The 15,654-nt window shown below is 39.3% G+C and overlaps 1 long non-coding RNA gene across 1 annotated transcript; it reads left to right on the top strand.

Annotated features, from left to right (window-relative positions):
• The first annotated feature begins 13,028 nt into the window (after positions 1-13,028).
• On the top strand, positions 13,029-13,732 carry LOC113013426 (uncharacterized). The gene is made up of 3 exons (XR_003270832.1): positions 13,029-13,042; positions 13,492-13,587; positions 13,666-13,732. It is a non-coding gene; the product is annotated as an uncharacterized LOC113013426 (long non-coding RNA).
• The last annotated feature ends 1,922 nt before the right edge of the window (positions 13,733-15,654 follow it).

Genomic DNA, 15,654 nt, shown 5'->3' with positions numbered 1-15,654 from the left:
AACTCCCTTCTGACAGGAAGAGGGGAGCTCTGGCAGCACTAAGCCCATCTGTTGTGGCTGGTTGGGTTCTGAGCAGAAGAGAAGACAAAAAGAGAGATTGAGAGGCATCTCATCATTGAGAGACAAGGACAAAACTCAAACTGCTGGAGTAAGTAGACAAAAGAGGCATATAAACACATCAGCATTGAAAGGCAGTAAGTGTAGAAGAAACGCTCGGTGCACCCCCCAGCAGCCACAGCCAATGACAGCATAACTCAGAAATGGTTTAAGGTCAATACATCGAGCCCAAAGTATAATCTTTACCTAAAAGGAAAGAGTAACGTCTTACTTAAATAATGGAAATGTCTCCCAGACCTAAACTGGGAGCTGGTTCTGCAGGTGAAGGGCCTGAAAGTTAAAGGCTCTAACTCTCATTCAACTTTTAGAAACACCAGGAACCACAAGTAAGCCTGCACTAGCGAAGTGCTCAATTAGGATATTTATGAGTGTACTATGAATTTTTTAAGAAATTCAATTGTGGCTTTAACAAGGAGCCAACGAAGAGAAGCCAGTAAGGGAGAAATGTGATTTTTCTTTCTGGTATTGAGTGCTCTGTTAGTACTCTTGCCACAGCATTTTGATGGCTTTCCGGGAGCTTTCAGAACAGCCTGATAATAATGAATTACAATTGTCCAGCCTAAAAGTAACAAGTGCATGCAAAAGGTTTTCAGCATCTCTCAAAATTTAGCAATATTGCACAGACGAAAACAAGATCTCCTAGAAATCTGTTTAATATCCATGCAAGTTTCCCTACAGTGTTTCTGGAAGCCTGCACAATGCCAGGAGGAATATGTATTTGATTAGACACCATGTTTCCATTTTTTATGACCAAATAAAATAAGCTTCACAAACATGTTTAACAGAAATAAAAGAAAAATATGTATATATGAACCTAAAATATTGCACAGAAAATAAGGTACATAACTCTTCCTACCAGACTGATGATGACTCGGCTTTTGTACTACAGCTTTTGAGATAAGTTGTTTCAGTCTATTTGTGCATTCATTCTTAGTTCTAAACTGCCTGCCTGATGGTGGGAGCTTGAACAAATGGTGTCCAGGGCCTATAGTGTCTTTAAAGATTTTCTTAGCACTCCTCACACAGCAGGTGCTGTAGAGATCTTCTGCAGTACTAGAGATCTGCTTTCCAGATCTGTTTTGAATCCTACTCATTGTATTTCCCCTTTAACCTCTCATCCATCTGCCTCTTCCCTTCCCATCCCATGTGGATATGCTTTGAAGGAAACTGCAAAATGCCCAACAAAAACACATACAGTTTTCATGACAGACTTTCTGCTGCTTTCTGCTAATTTATTCCATTATTTAATTATTTAATTCATCAAACCTTTTAGGTGGGAGCTGGTGTAGAGCTCAAAAAGAGATGCAGAATATGAAAGATGAGACAAAAAAAATGGCTTCACGTGGCTAGCAGCGAGGTAGATAGCAGTAGGGATAGGGCCTGGCTCTGAATACTGATGGGATGATCAGTTGTTTCGATTGCACTAGTCAGCTAGTCAGCATTGGCTTGGAAAAGAAAAAAGAAAAAAGGGATGAGAGCTACGCTTTGGGGAAGATTACATCTGGCACAGGCTTGCACTCTTTCCTCATCACGTTTTTTTGGTTTTTGTTTGTTTCTGGGGGAATTACTCAAGCCGTGGGGGAGTTGTCTGAGGGAAATACAGACATCAATCTCCCATAACATGTAGGAGAAATAATAACACATCAAAGTCGTGCTCTCAGCATGCTGTTGGGAATTAGTCAAGAACAGCGAGTTTCGATGGTCAAAATGCATGTCTTCATATTTCGAATGCATGGGAAACAGTTCAGCACCTTTTGTCTCTGTTTCATAAAACATGTCAGGATCTCTCCAGGCTTCTCCTGAGAAGTCGATTGAGCTCAGTGAGCGGATGTTTACATTGTGGTTATCATTCACTGTAATGCATTATTAACATCTTGACAGATAGGAAGATCTATGTCTTATGACTTAATGTCTTACTAAAACTGCCACTAAACATGTTCATTTCAATCAATATCTCAGCTGTCAAAATGGACTTTGAATTAGCAGGGGGTGAGCTGCTGCGTAACAGTTCTCAGTCCTCATCACTTAGCACCCTGCTGAGTTATGACTGGAGCTGAACTTCTAGAATCTGCGTGTGTGTGTGTGTGTGCGTGCGTGTGTGTGGTGCCTCTTGCCCTCTCCACATGGAGTCTGTCCAGGGTTCCACAGTAGTCAGTTCTCACAAGATTTCACCCTTCCTGAGGGGATTAACGATAAACATCCAAGCTTATTCTGGAACTGCACACCCCCGCTCTACTGCCTCTTCTCTCATTTTCCTTTTAATTTTTGGGGTTTTTTTTCCATTTCATTTCATTTCTTCCTTCTTCTGTCCCAGTTTTGGATTTTTTTTTACCCCACCTTCCCTCTTTACATTCCCATCCATTTCTGTTTTCTCTGCTGCCCCCCCCCCCCCCCCCACTTTAAAAAAAACCCCTGATCCTTCTTTTCTCCTTTCCTTTCCTTTTGTTCTTTTCTCTTCTATTCTCTTTTCTTCATCTTCATTATCTATTTTCCCCTTCCTGCACTCATTTATCCTTTTCCTGTCATTACTCATCCTCTCCATCTTCTCTCCTCCTCCTCCTTCTTCTCCCCCTCTTGTATCTGGTGACCTCTCCTCCCCTGTGACGATTTGACCAAGTGGGAACTTGTAGCACAAAAATGAAAACAACAACTCAGACGATAGGCAGGGTGGGGGGGGTGGGGGTGGGGTGGGGTGGGGGGGTTGGCAGGATAAGAGACAAAGCGCCAGAAACATTTTGGAGTCACTTCTCATCGTGCATATAAATATACATGCACAAACAGCAGGCAGGTAGTTGGTGCTGTTTTTGGTGGGCAGAAAGGGAAATTCAATGTGAAGGACATTGTGAGTAATTTCAGAGACCTCCCGAAGGCTTCCCATCCATTCTCCCATCACAAGGGGATGATGAACATTCTGATGCAACACTGGGGAGATGCAAACAGAAACATCCATGAGCTGCACAATATTATTGCAGCATTTTAGCGCACTAAATCTGATGAAGTGGAAAAATAACAACAGGCAATAGTGGGTTACACACACTGTAAAAAATCAAACTTGCAGTTGTTGAGCTTACAGTCATTTCTTTCACAATTCAACAATAAAAGTTCAGTTGGCCCATAAACTCAAATACATTAAGGGTTTCAACTAATCATTTAACGTTTTGGAGCAAAAGTTGGTCTCAGATGAAATTTATTGCTGGCAAAATGAATGAATTCAAGTTTTACATGAGTTGAAGCTGTTGGCGCCTTTCTGTGCCTGAGTACGCATGCGCATCTCATATTTTTGGATGCTACGGGGTCTACTTTGCGCTTTTGCAAGGACTGAAAGCCACCTGCCCGTCTGCCTTAATGAGAACGTGAGGCTAGGAGCTGGATAGATCGTTCATCTCAAGTTTCTAAAGGCAAGTAATGTTTCTTTTATTATATCAGACAGTATATGTTTGAACAGTCTCAATTTGTCTGTTAGAAATATCACAACTGAAGTTCTTCGTATTTTTCCGAAACTTAGCATAGCATTACTTTCTTGGCTAAGAAGCCTTGTGGCTAATGGGTATGTGTTTACTATATCATTTAAGATTCCATGTCACAAACTACGTGCCATGTCACAAAGCAATGAAAATCCGACAAACTTCGCTACTAAAGAGGCGCGCTCATATCTGACAAGCCTCCGCGACACCCCCTATGCGTATTTCATGAAGTGCAGTCTGTGGCCGCCATACCACCGAACGAAACAAAATAGGCTGGCTCACTCATGACCAACGGCAGCAACCCCCCGCCGCTATTTAAATAAAATAAAATAAAGTTCGGGGGCGCCTGCTGCCATGTCGTTTAATTTGTTCGAATCACATCTAGCCAATAAAATGTGTGCTTTAGTTTCTGTGTGAACGGGGTGGTGGAGTCCTCATGGCCAGCGAGCTCCACTAAATGAACTAAATGAAATATGAGATGTGACAATATAGTTTATATCGATATAGTCTACATTATCATTATACTCGTGGAGCCGCAAGTTTGCCTCTCTTTCGTCCACTTTTGTCTCTACGCTGTGTTACTCCGCCTCTCTCCTTCACTGAACACAACTCCCCCTCCCCCATCGCTTCACCTGCAGGCAACGACAAGATGGACACGGCAGCTATCAAAGAGGAGCTGGTCGGTAAAAAGAAAACATTTGAAGATTACTATTTTAGTACTGTCAGCGTAAAGTTAATGCCATAACTGCATTAACGGGGCAAATCTCCGTTAACTAGTTACCGCGGATCACCCCGTGCGTGGGGCTGGGTGGCGTTAGTGAGCTAACCGGGCTAACGCGTTGACGCACGGCCTAAAATCCTTTCATCTCAAAAATCGACAGTCTGCCTTATGTATGAATTCTGGTTGTGCTTACTGACCTCGAACCAATTTTATGTGGTACACAGCTTAAAAAAATATGTCAAAAAATGTTTTGGTACGACTTTGGTAAGCTATGAAGCTGCACTGCTTGATGGATTGTTGGAGCATTACGGCTACCGAGGAGCCTCGCAGAGTGATACGTACTCTGCTTCAACGTAATATTACCATATTATGCGTGTAAGGACCATAAATGGCGCCTGTAAGAGACACGGTTACAAAGAGGATTTCAAACTCCAGGCTGTCAGTTGCGCAGTAGAACTTGGAAACAGAGCAGCTGCAAAATCTGTCTTTGTTATTATGCTCAGCATCTTTTATTTTACATTTTGACTGCACAATTGTGAGCTTTTTGTTATGCACAAAACAACATTGTTTTGGTTTATTTATGGAGCACCATTAATAAATGCACTGATAATTTAAACAGATGCTTCAGGAGTTTTATCCCACTCATACTCTCAATCCAATGTTTGTCATTCTAAGTTGTAAAACCAATCACACAAAATTATCCTTGGCTTACATAATACATCCCAGTATACTGTTGGTGCATTCCATGTAGAATACAATTTGTTAATAATAAATTAAATAAATTAAACATTTGATGTAATGTATGTTTTGTAAATTATTTGTTTTACTGTGTTTCACATGGCATTTTACAAGGCAGAATCAGCTCACTTTAGTGAGCCAAAAAAATTCTTAAGTAATGTCAGGAAGCTGGTATTTTATTTTAAAACTAATTGCTATTTTTATTTATTTAGAGAATTAAAAGCCAACTCCAGACCACTGCTTGTCCTGATTTATGAGGGACTGATGAGGAGTTGGTAAGGAGAGGAATCAGAACAGGAGTGCCTGCCCCCCGCCCCAAACACATTATCAGGTAATGTAACTTTGGTAATTTGAGATTAATTCAGGTTTCTTTTGAATTGTTGACACTGTCCTCTCCTCTCTTCTCATTATAGCTTTTGTATGCAGTGCCAGTTCTGCTCTTTTGTCTGTTCAAGCCAAGAAGTACTCTTAAGACATCACCAGCTACGACATAGAAGAGGATTTCATTTGCCCTGTGTTTACAGTGACTGCGTCTGTTCGTTCAGGACACGAGGGGCATTGAAGTCTCACCTCAGCAGATCACACAACAGGGCTAAGAAAAGGCAGGAGATCTCAACATTTTTTTGTGATTTTTGTGAATTTAAGGAAAACTGCTCACAGCATACATTTATTTCACATATTTTAAGGCACTTAAAAAAAAATCAGACTGTATCCTGTCCTTTCCAAAAATGTGACTATGCTACCAACAATTTAACAACCTTTACGTCACACACAAGCAGAAAGCACAAAAACTCAAAAGATATAAAAAACTGTATTAGACTGATTTCTCATGCAAATGCATGTCCTAGTGAAAGTAGCTCCCCTGATAAATCCTTAAATACCTCTCAGGAGCCAGAGACATTACCAAGTGGTTCAGGTGTAGCATCAAGTGATAAAGAGGACAATGAGTTTGTAGATTACCAATGTCTTGAACATAAAATAGCTAGACTTTTTCTATGCATGCAAACATTGTTACATGTTTCTAAAAGTGCTTTGCAGAGAATTATTGAGGAAATTAGTGACATTTTAAAATTTTCTCAGGTTCATTCATTTCAAAGAATCAAACAGGTGCTTGCTGAACAGAACATTGAGGCAGATGATGATGTAATTAAAAATATAAATGATGCACTTTTCAAAACCAACCCAATAATTATCTCAACAGAACCAAAAGGTGCATTGTCTACTGATTACAAGAGAAATATTTATTTCAAGAATAATTTTCATGTAATTGAGCCTACAGAGTACATCTACAAAGCGAGAACTAGAAATACATTTGTTTATGTCTCAGTAAACCAGGTCTTGGAGAACTTATTGAAAGAGAAAAGTTTCTTTGAAAAGTTAGCATTTGATAAAGAAATTAGTGAAGGTTACAGATCATTTAGAGATGGGCAGTATTTCAAAAACAACAAGCTTTTAGGATTGCAAGATACTTGCATTAGTTTAGCTTTGTATATTGACGACTTTGAAATATGCAACCCTTTAGGAACATCTCGAAAAATTCATAAAATAACTGCTGTCTATTGGGTTGTACTCAACTTATCTGCAAGGTTTCGTTCTACATTACACTCAATACAGCTTGCTCTTCTTGGTAAAAGTGTAGACGTTAAACAGTTTGGGTATGATGCTTTTCTTTATCCACTCATTGAGGATTTAAAATGTCTTGAAAGCACAGGGGTGTATGTTGAATCTTTAAATAGTTTTTTAAAGGGAACTGTATTTTGTGTCTGTGCAGATAACCTTGGGGCTCACAGCCTTGCAGGCTTTTTGGAGTCCTTTAATGTCGACAAATTTTGTCGATTTTGTAGTATTGATAAACATCAGATTGCAGCTCTTGATCCTACAGAATTTCCATTAAGAACTGTGGAACAGCATAACATTTTTCTAGAAGAGCTTGAGGATGGTCAAAGACAAAGTGTGTGTGGTGTCAAAGGTTCCTGTGCCTTAAGTGCGTTGTCCTATTTTCATCCAGTCACTGGATTTCCTCCAGATATATTACATGATTTCTTTGAAGGTGTTGTCCCTGTGGAATTGTGTTTGTGTCTTCAAGATTTAATCAGAAAGGGTTTTATTACATTTGAAGGATTAAACAAACGTATAAAATCATTTCCATATAAATTCTCTGATAATCTCAACAAGCCACAACAAATTACAAAAGCCAGTTTTGGAACAGGAAGAGTGAGTGGCAATGGACATGAAAACTGGACACTTTTGCGTTTGCTGCCTTTTATCATTGGGACCCGTATACCAGAACATGAGCCATCATGGGAAGTATTGATGGACCTTAAGGAGCTTGTTGAAATTGTTGTCTCGACAACTCTATCAGAAGAAATATTGTCATACTTGGACACCAAAATATTGGATCATCGACGATTACTGATAGAGACTTTTCCTGATTTTAATTTGAAGCCAAAACACCACTATATTGAACATTATAGTCATCTTGTGCGTTGTTTTGGTCCCTTAGTTGATTTGTGGACTATTCGATTTGAATCTAAGCACAACTTTTTCAAGAAAACTGTGCATGATGTCCAATGTTTTAAGAATATACTACTAACACTTTCTTCAAAGCATCAACAAATGATGGCATACTTGTTAGATGGTCACAGTCTTTTTAAACCAAGTCTGCATGTTGATAATATTGACACAGTTGACATCTGTTTCTTGAATGAAAATCTTCAGAAGTGCTTGAAACTGAAATATCCACAGGTAAAAGCTGTGTCATTTGCTAAATGTGTTTATCTGTATGGGACCCAGTATGTTAAAGGCATGATCATTTCATCAGGACAACTGAGTGGACTACCTGAATTCTGCAAGATACTGAACATTTTGGTAGACTCTGGGAAAGTGTCATTTGTTGCTACAAAGCTCTCCTCTTGGTTTATGGAACACTACAGATCATATCGGCTTGACAGCAGCTACAAAGATCTGGAAATACTTGACCCAGAAGATTTGAATGATTACCACCCTTTAGCTGAATACTGCGTAGATGGACAACTGATGGTGACACCTGTTACGTGCCTCCTGCATTGAAAGTGGTGGTATGTATTATTCATAAATAGTTTTCAGTTGATTACTTTGAATTTGTCAATTATTTAGAATTGCGCCCTTTTTTTTTGGTTTGTCTTCACAGGCCCTGTTACTGCGAGTCCACGTCAGTCCAAAACTTATCAGAAAAATCCAACTGTCCACTGTTCCAGAATCTGTGAAGCAGCTTCAAGATGAACTACAAGCAAAGCTTGGACTTGAAGGTGACTTTGCAATACAATATGAAGACCCAGATTTTGGGAACGCACTTTGCAACCTGATGGATATTAAGGAGCTACCTGCTGGACGGGCAGTGTTGCACCTCATTTGGGAGGAAAATGCATCAGCCTCGCCACCACAGACTCCATCTGATCATAGCGCTATCTCATCTATTGATACAGCCAGTGTGAGTTCAGCATCTTCTTTCAGCCCATCCTCATCCACAAAGACCTACATGCGTAGCACTTCACAGTGGCCAAATCCATTTCCTATCCCAACCTTTTCCTATGATGTAGCGTTAAAACTTCGCAAGGGCAATGAGGTATATGAGAAAGCAGGGGCAAATTTAAGTGTAACATGAGACATCAAGATGGAAATTCTAGACAAGTTGGCACAAGAAATGTTTGCAATCAAAGCGTACCCTGACAAGAATGAAATAACATCTGTTGCACAGGAGCTAGTTTCCAAACATCCCTGCCTCAAAGAGCCTGGCAATGGCACAGGATATGATGGTTGGGCAACAAGCATTAAGTTCAAGCTTGGCAACTACCGTTCCAAGCTAAGTAAAGCTGGATGTAGTGAAGTTGCAGTCAATCGAAAAAGAAGAGGGGAAGAAGATGACAGTGGCTCAAATAGATTTTCCTTAAAGAAACCAAAGCGAGGTGAAGTCAACTTTATCCCTGATGGCCCAGAAAACTACAATGATGAGTCTCTTGAAAATGAAAGATGCATTTTGGAAGATGAAATGAAGAAGAGGGATAAGAACATGGCACTCATCACCCAAAAGATGGACATCACATTCTCTCTCAGGAGGAAAGAAGTTGTGGAGATGCAGCCCTTGGTCAAGGAAATGCAGCTCAGATGGCCAGCTCTCTTCCTGAAAGAACAGGTAAGATAATCTCTTAAATATTTAAAGGAAAACTTCCGGGTTTTTTTCTTCTTCCCTTTTCCCCCAGTGTGGTCTTATTTCTAAAATGGAAAACGTTCATTTATTCACCCAGAAAAATTTCAAGGCATTTGGAGTTGTTAGAAAGAAATTTTAATCCCAATGTTACGAGTCAGTCGTTTTGCAAGAGAGAGCTGAGCCACGGTTATGGGGAAAGGATTCACTGAGACAACTAAGAAATGCCTGAATTAAGCCAAAAACCACTCTGGAGGGTTTTTAATCTAAGGAAATAACATTAAAATGTGTTTAAAAGCTCCAAAAAGTTGATTTTACATGATATAGGACCTTTAAAAGCATCTGTTTGTATCACTCCAATATCTTGTAGAAAAGGTTGAAGGCTCGCGATGAGCTAACAATGCTAGTGGTAAAATATAAAAAAAATACTTGGCTCTAAAAATATGAAGCTAATTTTGGTATTACCAACAACTATTGAAGTGAAATCTATTTACTTGTCAACTTGCTGTGTATAATAACGGATTGCTTTTATTTCGCTCTTCTCTGGGCACCCAAAGCGCTTTACAATTCCACTACTCACTCACTCTCACATTCACACATCGGTGCAGGGAAACCACAGTTGTAGCCACAGCTGCCCTGGGGTAGACTGACAGAAGTGACGCTGCCATATCGCGCCTCTGGCCAACACCAGTAAGCGGTAGGGTAAAGGGTCTTGCCCAAGGACACAACGACCAGGACAGAGAGAGCTGGGGATAGAACCAGCATCCTTCCGGTTACAGATGAGCTTCCCAACCCCCTGAACCACGGTCGCCGCAATGACGTGTCTTCACTGGGCATCTAGAACAGTGGTTCTTAACCTTGTTGGAGGTACCGAACCCCACCAGTTTCATATGTGCATTCACCGAACCCCTCTTTAGTGAAAAATTTTTTTTTTTTTCAAATTCAAGACATAGATATGTTTTTTTACTGGTGCACAAAATGAGCCGTACAAGAACATCACCTTGTTCAAAGAACAAAACCAACACAATGCATGAACTTACAACAAATTACATACCTGCAAATCAGTGTGACTTCTGCTGTTGCCTTTGAGAGACCAGTTCAGATATGCGTGGCTTCACCTTGGCAAGTGCCAGTCTCATGTCATTTTCACAGAAAAGTCTGTTCCTTTTCTTCGTTTTTATGTCCAGCATCGTCGAAAAGGATTGCTCGCAAAGATATGTTGTAACAAATGGTATAAAAAAATCCAGGGCTTTCTTAGCAATAATTGGATACCAAAACGTTGAGAGTGTTGTTGTTCTGAAGAGTTGCTGTTGAACCTGGCTCTGCTGAATTTCAATGATTTCGTCAAGGTATTCATCATTGACATCTGCTGTCTCAACAGCAAACGTGAACGGCTGTCTCACCCATGCTGGATATGACTCTCTTGTAGGGAAATATCTGTCGAGAGACTTTGCAAGCTCATCTAAGTGTGTTGCAATTGTTTGCTTCAGTTCCGTGGATACAGAAACATCTCCGATTCCAGACACATCTTCGACCTTACTTACACAGTTGTCCAGAAGGGGGAAATTTGCAAAGTTGTTGTTCTCTGTTCGTCGTCTCCATAACGTTAGCTTTTTTTGAAAAGCCTTCAGGTGTTCTTCCGCTTCTATGATATTGACTCCACCACCCTGCATCTGCTGATTGAGATGATTGAGAGCTGCGAATATATCAGCCATGTACGCTAAAATGAGAATGAACTCAGGATTTTTGAAGCAATCTGCATGACAGTGTTGGTGCTCTTGCAAAAACAGGGCTAATTCCACACGCATGGCAAAAACACGATTCAGCACCTGTCCCCGGGATAACCACCGAACATTAGAATGGTACAGAAGTACCTCGAATTCAGAGCCCATTTCTTTACACAGCTCACTGAAGATGCGGTGCCTCAGAGCACTATTTCGCACATAGTTCACACATTCCACCACGGTTTTTAATACTTCTGCCATTTTTGGAGGCAAGGTTTTTGTTGCCAATGCATGCCTGTGCAAAATACAATGAGTCACAATGATGTGTGGTGCATCGGCTTTTACTAGCGCACCAAAACCAGAGTTTCTTCCCAGCATGACGGGAGCTCCGTCTGTACAAACTGCAGAAACCATGTCCCATGAAAGATTGTTGTCTCCGAAGAAGTCATCCACAAGCTTCTTCACATCGGCTGCCTTAGTTGTTGTTGTAAGAGGCTTACAAAATAAAAAATCTTCTTTTATCATGTCATCTTTCACATAGCGCACAAAAACAGTAAGCTGGCTTAGATTAGCAACGTCTGTGCTCTCATCGAGCTGAAGGCTGAATTTTGCCGGGCTTGAAATCAGATCGGGGACTACTTGAGCCAAGATGTCTTTACTCATGTCTTCTATTCTGTCGCTGACGGTGTCATTTGAAAGAGGAATTTGTGATAATTTACCTTCGGCCGCTGTTCCGAGTATCAGATTTGCCATCTTTAACGCGGCTGGTTTCACGAGTGTTTCACCAATGGTGTGTGGCTTGCCCTGCTTTGCGATCAGGTAAGCAACTTCGTACGATGCTGTGAGGATTGGTTTGTTAACGGGTACAAATCCAAGAGCAGGCAGAGTGGGCCTTTCATCGAATCTGGCTCTCTTCACCTTGAATTCAGCAAGTGTTGTGTTCTTGTATTCCCCGTCTCCATGCAGCTTCAAGAAGTGTTCCTTTAGTTTTGCCGGTGCGAGACTAGAGTTGCTCAACTTGGCGTTGCAAATCATGCAGATAGGACGCTCACTCCCATCACGTTCCGTGATACATGTAAATCCATATTGTACATATTCGTCCAACCACTTTCTTTTTTTGCCCGACATAGTTAGTATGGATTAAAATGTTTAAAAAAAAATCACGCGAAGTACTACCACGACATTCACATGTTGACTACTGCGCGCGCTACATTCCCCGCAGCCCTGATTGGCCAAGCAGTGTAGCATGATCGTCTGCAGCCAGTGATGGCCAGAAGGGGGCGTGTCATCACAAATTTACACGATAATTCGGGCATGGCTGGACCTCTGCGACCTCCGCAGTGGAGGCTCTGCCGAACCCCTGAGACCGACTCACCGAACCCCTAGGGTTCGATCGAACCCAGGTTAAGAACCACTGATCTAGAATCTTTTGGTGCTGACCCTTAGCAGGCAACAGCCATGAAACTCACAGAACAGGATTGAGAAAGTCACTTACGTGTTATGAAAGTATACAAATTTGACCACAGGATGTTATTCTTACTTCATTCCTACATAACTATAAAATTAATGGAATTTTTTCAATGAATTTAAAATACAATTTATTTATTTATTTCTTTTCTGCAATGAATCCTGTAACAATTGAAACCATTATTTTGTCTTATCAACATTTGATTAGGTATTCTATAGACTTACTGTAAGATCTGCCGATCAGATTTTTCTTGGGGTTTTTTTTTTTGTTTTTTTTAATACGTCAGTTATAATTTGTACCACCACTACCACTAAAGGAAAAAAAAAATCCAATCAAGGCCTGACAAATAGATCAACCGAGACTAAATGTTTTGAAATTAAGCTGTTTTAACCAAATTTGAAAACAATGTCATTTTTATATAATGTACCTTTAAAAGTTTTCTTCTATATTTTTTTTGTTGCTTTGTAGATTTGTGCGGAATTCTCACGCATTACCACCAAGGATCTCATGGGGACCTTCATGACTGCCCTCGACACTTACTCACTTCGGCTGATTAAGCTGTATCGAATTAGAAAAGCTGCTTTCCGCAATGACATGGATTCCCTGTTGCAGGAGTTTGATGAACAGGTATTATATATAAAAATGTATTTGTGTCTGGTTTATGAGGAACCTGAAGTTCCCACTGTAACGAAAGATACTTTATTAAATATTTACTAAATTGATGTAAAAATTGTTAGTTTTCAAAAAGTGTGTCCTGAATGGGATTATAAGCTAACAAGCAGCGCTGTGTTTGGCAGATTGCAGGTCATGACAGACAGTTCAACTCTCATCCCACTCATGGCACTTTTTGTTATAAATGTTGTAATAAGTGTGCTACATTTGTTGCACATCAAAATTACTTAAAAAATAAATAAATAAAAAAAATCTGACAAAAACATGACCAATTATCTGTAATAACTCATTTCAACATCTTATTTCTTAAGGCTGTATTTTGAGCAACAACACTTAATGTGTTTTAAAAACAAAATGGTAGGTTTATAAATGAGACTGAGTCTTATTTGATTTCCTTGTTTTAGGTCTCAAACATAGTCCAGCATCGACGAACCATCAGTTTGGAAGGGTTACCGATATTTGTTCGCGACGACGAGACCAAACTCTTCTTAACATGTCTGGTGAGTATGCAAATCTACTCAATCTTCAGTTTTGGTTTTCAGAGACTTATATGTACTGTTGTTTTTTATTTTGCATAGGATACAGATCCAGTTGAGAGGGCAACCCGAGGTGTTACGGTGGGCATCCTCACTGTTCTGGAGGACTATGTGGGACCCAACTTGCAGTCCACAGTGGTCAACACTGCCATTGTTTTGGAAGAGGACATTATTCTTGATGATCTGCCAGACCTTCCCACTGCCTTTGCCTACTTGTTTGGCCTACTTTATGGGCTCAACATGCAGTTTCCCAAAGAACTCAAGTACACATTTGAAGCTGTGCAACACATTTTTATGGAGTTGACATCTACCTGTTCCCAGAGGATAAGAAGCTTCAAAACCAAGCTCTTAACCAAAGTCTAACCTATTTGACAACATGTTCAACTCAAATACAACTTGTGTAAAACAGAATGGCAATTTGTTTTGATTTACAGTTTTTGGGTTTCGTGGCAAGTTGCTCTGAAAAAAGTTAATTTCTGTCTTTAAGAAAACGGTAAGGTGCAGAAAGTTCTGAATCAATGTCTTCTGTTCTAACTTTACTTAATGTGGCTTGCATGACTGATTGCAGATTTCATGTATAACATGTTATTATAAAATGTTGAAAGGTTTTATTCTAACTTGAGCTGTTTTAAACAATTTTTATAATCTGGTTTTAGGTACATTTGTACTAGTTTTATAACAAATGTGGCGCGATACTGAACTTCACAGGAAATTGGAGTGTTGATTACTATTAAAAGACAAGTGGTGGAAAAATTTGTTTGAAAGTTGTTTGCTGTATGGAAACCAGATAGAAGTTGTTCACATCCTGCCATCTGATGTTTTGAATCCGTTTGTTAGTGACTATCTATCAAGATAGGTTTGATATTCTGTCTGACAACACCACCTTTAAAATTGGATGAGTAACATTTGTTACAAAAATTTGACTTTTTTTGTGTTTTTGGAAGGACTTTATTTGTGGCTGAATGTTGTCAGTATGTTAAAAATGGCTGATCTCAAAAGTCAACATTGTCAGTGGTGCAGTTGTGTTTGAACACAAAGTTATTTGAAAATCAACTGTGTAAACATTCATTGGTACAACAGGGAGCACCTCATGAAAACTATGAAAGATACTTTTTCTAAACTTTAGGAAATTGATTGGCAAAACAAAAAAAAATATGTTGTGTAAACTTTAGGAAATACGTTGCCGAAACTAAAACTAATACCTTGTGTAAACTTTAGGAAATACGTTGCCGAAACTAAAACTAATACCTTGTGTAAACTTTAGGAAATACGTTGCCGAAACTAAAACTAATACCTTGTGTAAACTTTAGGAAATACGTTGCCGAAACTAAAACTAATACCTTGTGTAAACTTTAGGAAATACGTTGCAAAAACAATAAAATATGAGTTGAGAAAAAGGACAATTATTAATTTTGTCAACACAAAAACATTAGCTAAAGCAACTTATCTCCTAAACTTGAAATTATAAGTTATCCATCAGAACCTAAAAACGTAAATGCAGTCGGTTGCCTTGAGTTTTTAAGTTTTAGCAACGTTTTTTTTTTTACAGTGTACTCTTAGTACCATTGATGTTAAGTTAGACTCTTTTTCTCTAATTGATCTTTCTGAGTTAACTTCAATAATTACTTCCTCCAAACCATCAACGTGTCTTTTAGACCCCATTCCTACAAACTCAGGTACCAGTGTGGTTAAGATGATTTCTCAACATTGATTTTGAATTAATAAAGAAATCTTATTGAAGTTCTAAGAGATGTGTCTAATGAACAGGTGACTGGTTTGGTTGGTTATGGAGAAAACATAGAAACTTATTTTTATTGTTAAACATCAATTTAGAGTAAACTTGTTTTGTTTTGTTTTAGATAAATAAATGTTGAAATATCTTTTGAATTAGTGAAATGTCAGAATAAAAAGAGGGAGCTGTCTAGTTTAATCACTTTCATCAAATGTAGGAGTACATGTACACTAAGTTTATTGTTAATTAATAAGAAACTCCAGACGATTCCATTCTGAGCTGAAGAAGCTTCTGATTGG

Source organism: Astatotilapia calliptera, chromosome 3 (genome assembly GCF_900246225.1).
Source record: "Astatotilapia calliptera chromosome 3, fAstCal1.2, whole genome shotgun sequence".
Classification (NCBI taxonomy): Eukaryota; Metazoa; Chordata; class Actinopteri; order Cichliformes; family Cichlidae; genus Astatotilapia; species Astatotilapia calliptera.
This window is presented reverse-complemented; position numbering and strand designations above follow the sequence as displayed.